This window comes from Lycium ferocissimum, unplaced genomic scaffold (genome assembly GCF_029784015.1).
Source record: "Lycium ferocissimum isolate CSIRO_LF1 unplaced genomic scaffold, AGI_CSIRO_Lferr_CH_V1 ctg3776, whole genome shotgun sequence".
In the NCBI taxonomy this organism is placed as follows: domain Eukaryota; kingdom Viridiplantae; phylum Streptophyta; class Magnoliopsida; order Solanales; family Solanaceae; genus Lycium; species Lycium ferocissimum.
In genome coordinates this window covers 20,504-28,242 of record NW_026725490.1, presented here as the reverse complement: position 1 = coordinate 28,242, position 7,739 = coordinate 20,504, and the positions used below count along the sequence as shown (strand labels likewise).

Below are 7,739 nucleotides of genomic sequence, written 5' to 3'. Positions count from 1 at the left end.
CCATTGAGCCGGGGAGACAATCCAAATCGTAGTCAGTGTCCATTATTTGATTGAGCACGACGTGGTCTGCTAGTCGCGTTAAACCATCCAAAGGAGTACCGTCAGCCCCCAAAAGGGCTTTCCTTCTCGCGCGAAAGAAAAAAGATGTTTAGCTTTTTTGTCTGCCTCCTTTACCTATCAAAGATTCTGTTAACATTGCAGATGGCACTCTCTTACCTCTTTCACACTGTGGGTCTATGTCTTCATCCCGGATTCTTCATGATAGATTCCATTTTCCTCCTAAAAACAACTTCTTTTCTGTCAGTCACCTTGCAGCTAACCATCTTCGTGTCATCTTTTCTTCTTCTGAGTGTCTTATCCACGATCAGCGCACGGGAAGGATCGTTGGCCGGTTGGGAAAGCTTTATTATACGGATATTCTTCTCTACATTCCTTTTTTTCAGCTGCTTCATTAGGATAAGGAATGGGACCCGCCGTCGCCTGAGACATACACAACACACAGTGCAAGACTTCTTCCATTGTCTAGGGTATATTCCTGCATTTCATTCAGATGGGTTGAACAATTCATGTGATTGTTTACAGTTGGCAATTGTATGCTCCTGGATTAAACATAAGAATCCAATTGTGCCTTTCTTTGGATTGATTCATTCGTTAGTGTCCACTTGTGATTTGACCTACGGCTGATTGTTGGATATATCACAGACAACTACTTGAATTTCATGTTGGGGTCCTACTCGAGTGCAGTCATTCATAGGTGCAAGGTACTTTACTTACTATTATAAGTGGATGACTACAGTAGATACATCTGGCTTTCTTTACTTAGAGAGAAATCCTAAGCTCTTTCGTTGTTTAATATATAGAAAGTTTGGAAAATAAGTCAAATCTCCAGATCAAGAGGTTGAGGTCTGAACTCCGGCGGAGAATACGTGTCAAGGGTGTTTGATTTCATGCTCCTGAAGATAGGAATCAAACGTGAGCTGTCGTGTGTTCATACTCCGCTGCAGAATGGGGTGTCCGAAAGAAAACACCGACATATAGTTATAGTTGAAATGGCTTTGACTTTGATGATAAATAATGGAGTACCAAAGCATCTATGGGTTGAAGCATTCACTACTGCAGTGTATTTAATCAACAGATTGCCATTTTCTGTTATCAACATGCAATCTCCCTTTTCTTCTCTTTATGGTCGTGATACTTTTCAGGGGGAGATCACTACCCTTTCTGAGACATCTGACTGGGTTACTTTAAAGAAATCTTCAGAGCACAGTTCCGATAGTACAGTTCAAGGTGCCGATAATTCATCTTCGAAAATCATTCTATCTCTGTTTGCCGCCTCAAGCGAGCACTTTATGGCCTTAAACAAGCACCCAACCTATACAAAGGGCTATAGCTGTCCACTATAGGAGCTTTCTTCTAACAATCCCTTATTTGGTATGTCACGAAATCATGAAGCGAACTCGTTCTATTCAATATCTATATGGGGGAAAGAAGATCGAAAGCCATTGAGTAGTGAGACTTTCTTTTCCAGAGTAGTCATAGAAAGAGAATCGAGGGGTCTGCAGGCATGAGTGCTCAGGTACGCCGTCAGTCTAAATTCCTAGCAGTCTTTTTCAGTTGTATTTGTTTTAACGAAAAAAGAATAAAGAAAGTCCCGAAGAGCGGAACGGCCGTCCAACTCCCCCAAATACAAGGGAGCGGGCACTGCTCTCAGCCTGTCGTAACAACGAAAGAAAACTCCACATACCGGAAAAGAAATTGACCTTATTCCTAGAACGGAATATAGACATTGGTACAACAGGAGGCTCGAGAGACCTCGAGCGTAATATACGCTACCATCGGAGAGACTTTAGCCACATCAACACCCGAATGAGGCGATCAAGAAAGTCCTCCCCTGGAAAAAATATCCGAAGATCTTCTCTTTCCTTTTCATTACAAACAAAGCGAAGGCGCTACTTTTAGCCCTTTCAAGAATGAAGGCCCGCGCGACACTCGGCGTTAACACTCCCAAATCTGGAAATCCTAACCACAGTTTTCATGATAACGGGCGGCGAAAGCATACAAAGATAGTGAGGCTTCCATCGCGACGATTTAGGGCGATAGGGCGCACCACAGATACGATAAGAAGCACCCCTCAATCGATAGGTCAAAGACAGAAACATAGTACCAGTGACATCTCTAATCTTTGAGAAAATAGGGGTCTTTTCCACATAATAGCGTCAACCAAAGACCGGAGCATCTTAGCAGACACTGGAGAGAAATCCCTAGTAACTTCGTCGCTCCAAAATTCTTTGGCAAACTCCAAAACATGACAACTAATAAATAATGTTTCAAATGGGAGACTTTTCTTTAGATATAGTTATAGTACACTGAAACTATATATTATGCGTCGTGGCCGTCACCCTCTCGTCGGCGATCACCGTCGCCAAGAATGGCATAGTCGCAAAGCTTCGTCGTGCCATACACCCTTTCAGTAGCTATCCACACAAGCATATGATGTTTAAGTGTGAATAGAGGCCAAGAACTCCAAAATCCGAGGGGTTGACCCTTCGTAAACGTCACAACCGATGACCTATAGCCTTTATTATAATTATAGAAACTATATGGTAATTGAAAGACTACAGAACAAAGTATGAACGTCCAGGAAGTTGCAAAGGGATTTCCGAACAACCCTGCATACAGGACGTAAGGATAACAGATAAGGAATCGGTAGCAGCCTTAAGATAGATAAAAAGAGCAGAATTTTGGCTTTCTTCTCAAGTACTGCAACGGTTGGGTCTGATTATAGGTACCATCCATTCTGAACCTTGCCAAAACCTTCATCCATCATGTATAGGCCGTACCAAGGCCTGATATAAGGGTAAGCCAATAGCGAATAACCTTTTCTTCCCTGCCTCCTCGACCTTCATTCCCATCCTGCAGCCAAAGTGATAGCGGCTGTAGCATCCACCGGTAATGTGTGGAAGAGGGTAAGATTTCTATGTGGATAGGACGTATCAACACCTTTTGCATCTTTTCATTTGAAAGGAAATATAGTGGAATAATATAGTGTTGGGTCCTGAGGACCAGGATGGCCGAAGATCAAAACCTAAATGTGCCAGGGGTTGATCATCGAAGCCTGGGCAATAACGATTAAGGAATTTGAGCGCTGATGTAGCGTCGAGCCACCTTCATAGTCAATTCATTAGGGTTGTCACCTTCTACCCGGAAAAGTATCCACCCTTTTCTTTCTCTCTTAAGCCTCACTGCTATGGGACTTCCTAAAGATGCAATCGCAGTTTATCAACCACTCACAAGACCACCGAGATCTTCGACTTAGCTCCCAAAGGTAATCCACCCGGCCCTTTCCCAACCTATACAAGGAGAGCGGAAGATAACGAAAGGGAGACAAGGTCCTAACTAAATATAACACAAACTACCATTCCATCTATCATATCAGTCGAGTCGATCCGATTCGTTCTTATCTATAGATAAGGCAAGAGAGAACTTATGACCTCGCGGATGGAGAGGGATTCGAACCCCCGGTATTTCACAAAATACTTCGGTTTTCAAGACCGACTCTTTCAACCGCTCAGACATCCATCCCCTTCGCGCTTCGCCCGCCCTATCCATCCGCGCGCTGGCAGGTAGGGGCTTATCTATGTGATTCGCTACGCTTGCCTGCGCCTATCGGCTGATTCTATTGCCTGCCGGTTAGCGAAACTTTTCCGGTAGTACGAATCGCTACGCTTCGCCTCTTTCTATATGATAATATGCATCTTGGTTGCTGCGCTCCCTGCGGGTAATAGCAAGAGAGTGAATAACGAATGATCCTCCAAACTCAAAGAGTGATTGAGTCCGACTCAAGCGAGTGAGTGAAAGGCGTGGCAAGAGAGCGAGTTCGACTCGCGAACGATCAGCAAGTGAAGGACCGATCCTTTTGCGCCAATACTGTTGCGAGACTGGTACTTGGCGGCTCACGAGCAACATATAGACTAAGGTTGCCCATCACTCCCTCGCTCTTTTTTGAAGGCCCTTTCCATTCTCTTTCTAGTATGCTTCCTCCATAAGAACACTGAACGCCCAGCTTCGCAGAGCAGCTCTCTCCCCAGCCCACAGCATAGTGTGGAATCTGGATCCTTTCATCGAGCACCATTTCTTTTAGATAGAAAGGTGTTCTGACTCTATTGGATCAAGTCATAACCTAAGCCTTCTACTAGTAGACTACTATGGAGAGACTAAGCTCTATTTCAGAGATTGGACTCTCTTACTGTGATTAGCTCCTACTAGTAAGAAGCTGTTCCCGAGCCAGGTTCCCTGGATCCACGTGTTCCTAGCCGGGCCTAAATGGATGAATGAAGAAGCGCGCCCGGGTAGACTTCAAGAGCTCTTGCTCTGCCTATCCTCCGACTTCTTATTCTGGGGGTCATAGAAAGATACGAACCGCCTACTCTTTAAATTAAAGGGTTGGTGTGGCATTAGATTGTTGAAAATGAAAGCGGCTTGTCCTCACTAATAAAAAAGAGCAATCCCTCCCCTTCTGTTACCTACTTTTACTCATTTCTTCGGTATACCTCAATACAAGACAAGCGCAGGAAAGGATAAACAATCAAAACCGGGCTATCGCCCTATCGTCGCAGCTTTCCCCTCTCCTCTACGGAAGTAATCTTTCTTTCTATTTCAGTTCCTGTGTCTGTCGCTATCGCCCTATTCTCTCTCAATTGCCTATCCTTTCTAGATGAGGGGGAGTCCCTTAGCAGTAGCTTCCAACACTTAAGATTGACCTCCTCAAGTGCCAGATATGAATGTTTTCTGAATTTCATACGGGACTACTTACTTACCTAAAGTGCACTTTTGGCTTACCAAAAAAGTGGACTGAAGGAACTGACCTAAGCATAGCTCTCTCTCTCAAATACAAATGTCAAGAAAGGGATTCCTTGGATAAGTGGAAAAATGCTCCAAAAATCCTTTCATTTCTCTTTGAAGGCCTTTGTCCTACTTATAGTATCAGTCCTCCAGCCTATACTTGTGTTTTTATTAACCAAGAACACATGCACTTTGTTGGCACTCAAAAAAAAGGTTATTCAATCCACTAGTGCAACTGAAGGTGCGCAGCCTCTTCTGAACCGGAACAAGAAAGAGCTCATAACCACTGCTTGTGAACAGCTCTCCTCAACTTAAGGCGCACCTACTCTTACTAGAAGTCTAGTCTCTCTCAGGTCCAGTTTCGATCTCTAACTAACTTACAACATAGGCCGGAAGAGAGATATTCAGAAAACCCGATTTCCTGTCTTAAGAACCTGACTCAAAAGAGAAAAGAAGACCGGACTAAAAGAGATCTCACTTTCGACGATTGAACTTGACTTTTCTATCCAGATTGGAACTGGACTTAAACGTCTTTGGATCCTGCTTAGGGCCGGCTTTCACTCCACTTTCACTTTCATATCAGGAACGTCGACTTGCACTTGCAATATCGAATTTGACTTTCCGGAATCCTTGCTCCTGGCTTATATTCACATAGGCCACTCATAAGAATAAGACGTTCAACTCCCTAAAACACGTGTAATTGAGAGAGTCATCATATCAGTGCCTTGGGGAAATGCCTACCTTCAGGAGAAGATTACCGAATGAGTTTCAAACCTGTCCTCTTCGCTTCCCGACGATATTTAGGGAAAGGGGCGTTCAGCCACTTGACTGTAAGGAAAGGGGCCTTGTCGGCCACCGCTTGCTGACGACGGAACGCATCGTCAATTAAAGGGTCCTCGCCTTGGACTTAGTTGGAAAGGTAGGTGTTCGGCATGTCCCTTGCTTGCGAACTTCTTTAGTAGGGCGGAGGTGCCATTCCTCACGTTTACCGTTGTCCCCAGACTTCACTCTTTCAACACTTGTATACTTTCTAAAGAGTCAGGCATGCCCCTGTCCCTGTCTCCAAGTGTGTGATCCACCGATTCACTGAGTGACTTTTTCTTACCGCTGCGCTGGAGTCCCTATCTCAACAAGGGTTGGTGTGGCAGACTTCCCCCTTGTTTGCCGATTGAAGAAAGCCTTATATGTATGGCTTCAAACAAGCGAGAAAGGCCCTTTCTATCTTATTAGTCAAGCGCGCTAGCTGCAATCAAAAAAGAGCGCTAACGAGCAAGAAAGGGGATGCGCGTCGGCGCAACGGCTTTCGCGCAGCTGCTGCGCCCTTGCTTCTTGCTTTCGAGCCGGAGCTTGCTGGGTAGTGAAGTGGTCCGTGAAGGTGAAATAAGACTTGTGTTAAGCAAGCAGAGTAGTCAAGCCAGAGAGGAAAAAAAAGCAAGAAGCGGTTTTCGTTCGATCGACGGAATCAATCGTACTTTCACTGCTGTGGACCGGCTTTCATAAAGCACCTTTGGGCAGCAGCTACTATTGGGATCCAATTTCGAGATCAATTCGACAATGAAACTCTTTAAGCAATGATCTTATCTATGTCATTTCTCTTGACGCGATACAAAAGACGACTTTCGAGAGTCACTTAGCCCCTTGACCTCTTCTCTCAAAAAAGACGCTGTGCGGGCAAGTCGATCAAAGTCAGAGCGGGGAGGGAATGTTTATTTACAGTTGTTGTAGTACGACTTTTCATTTCCTGTTCGGTCTTTCAATAAGTAGTCAGCTGCGGGCGTAGTCAGACTTAACATTGATTGAAGCAGCTGTTGGAGAGAAGGCACCAGTCAGACCTGCAAGCACCGGGTAGTATGCAGCGGCAGTTTTCAATCATACAATGTGTACTGTACTCTTAGTCTGACTTTTAGCGGTAGTCAGCTGTCCTCGTTCTCCTCTTTGAATTGCCCTATTGAGTAAGGGTCGGTGCTTGCAAAAATGTCGAGCCGACGGGGTCAGGTACCAGTAGTGACAATAGCAAAGGGGGGCTGGACACTAGTTGTGCGAGTGGAATGACCCAACTGGACCTAGTCAGCCCGAACCGTTTTGCGGTTCTAGAGGACCCTGAACAAGAAGAGGCAAAGATGCCAGATCTGGACACTGCTGAACCGGAAGAGATTGCTCAGGATGAGTGTTTGGGTAACAAAGCCGAGGAGGGTGTAGTCAAGGAGAGAACTCCCGAGGAGAGTGATTTGGCTCATAGAAGCGAGGATCTGGAAGAGAGGGTCAACTATGGCAGTGACTGAGGGGGACTTGTTCTGTGATAAACAAATGACTTCAAACCTCAGGGCATCCAAAAGAGGTGAACCTGAGAAGAGCAGTAAGAGTAAGCGTTCAAGTACTGGTGCTATGACCTTAAAGGTGGAAGATCCTCCCCTGGTTCGAATCACCCTGAATGAAGAGTGGGCGAACAAGATGCAAAACATATCAACAATGTTGAATTCTAAGAAAGAGGGGGGAGGGGGAAAGTAAAGGCCAAAGAACAAAAGACAAATAAGGGCTGCACAAGACGAAAAACCAGAGGTAGCGCTAAGGTGCGAGGGGAATGTAAAAACAACAATAGTTCCACATGAAGGTCCTTATATGGAATGTCAAAAAGATCGGTAAAGTCGAGAAGCAGAGAGAGGCCAAAGATTATATAAGAGCACAAGAGGCAGATTTGATTGGCTTGGTGGAAACCAAAGTGAGGAGTGGAAAGGCAGCCAGAATTACCAGATGCTTGGGAAAGAATGAAAGTCAATCCATTACTGTGGAGAATGAGTAAATAAGTTTGACGAGTGTAAGGGCTAGTAAGACCTACCCGCTTTATTGAGCATTTTCATTCACTGAAGCAACTTGAACAAAATCAAAGTAAAAGAAAG

General features: G+C 44.9%; 1 non-coding gene across 1 annotated transcript; it reads right to left on the bottom strand.

Moving 5' to 3' along the window:
- Positions 1 to 3,495: 3,495 nt before the first annotated feature.
- TRNAS-UGA (transfer RNA serine (anticodon UGA)) lies at positions 3,496 to 3,582 on the bottom strand. The gene has a single exon. It is a non-coding gene; the product is annotated as a tRNA-Ser (tRNA).
- Between the last annotated feature and the right edge of the window lie 4,157 nt (positions 3,583 to 7,739).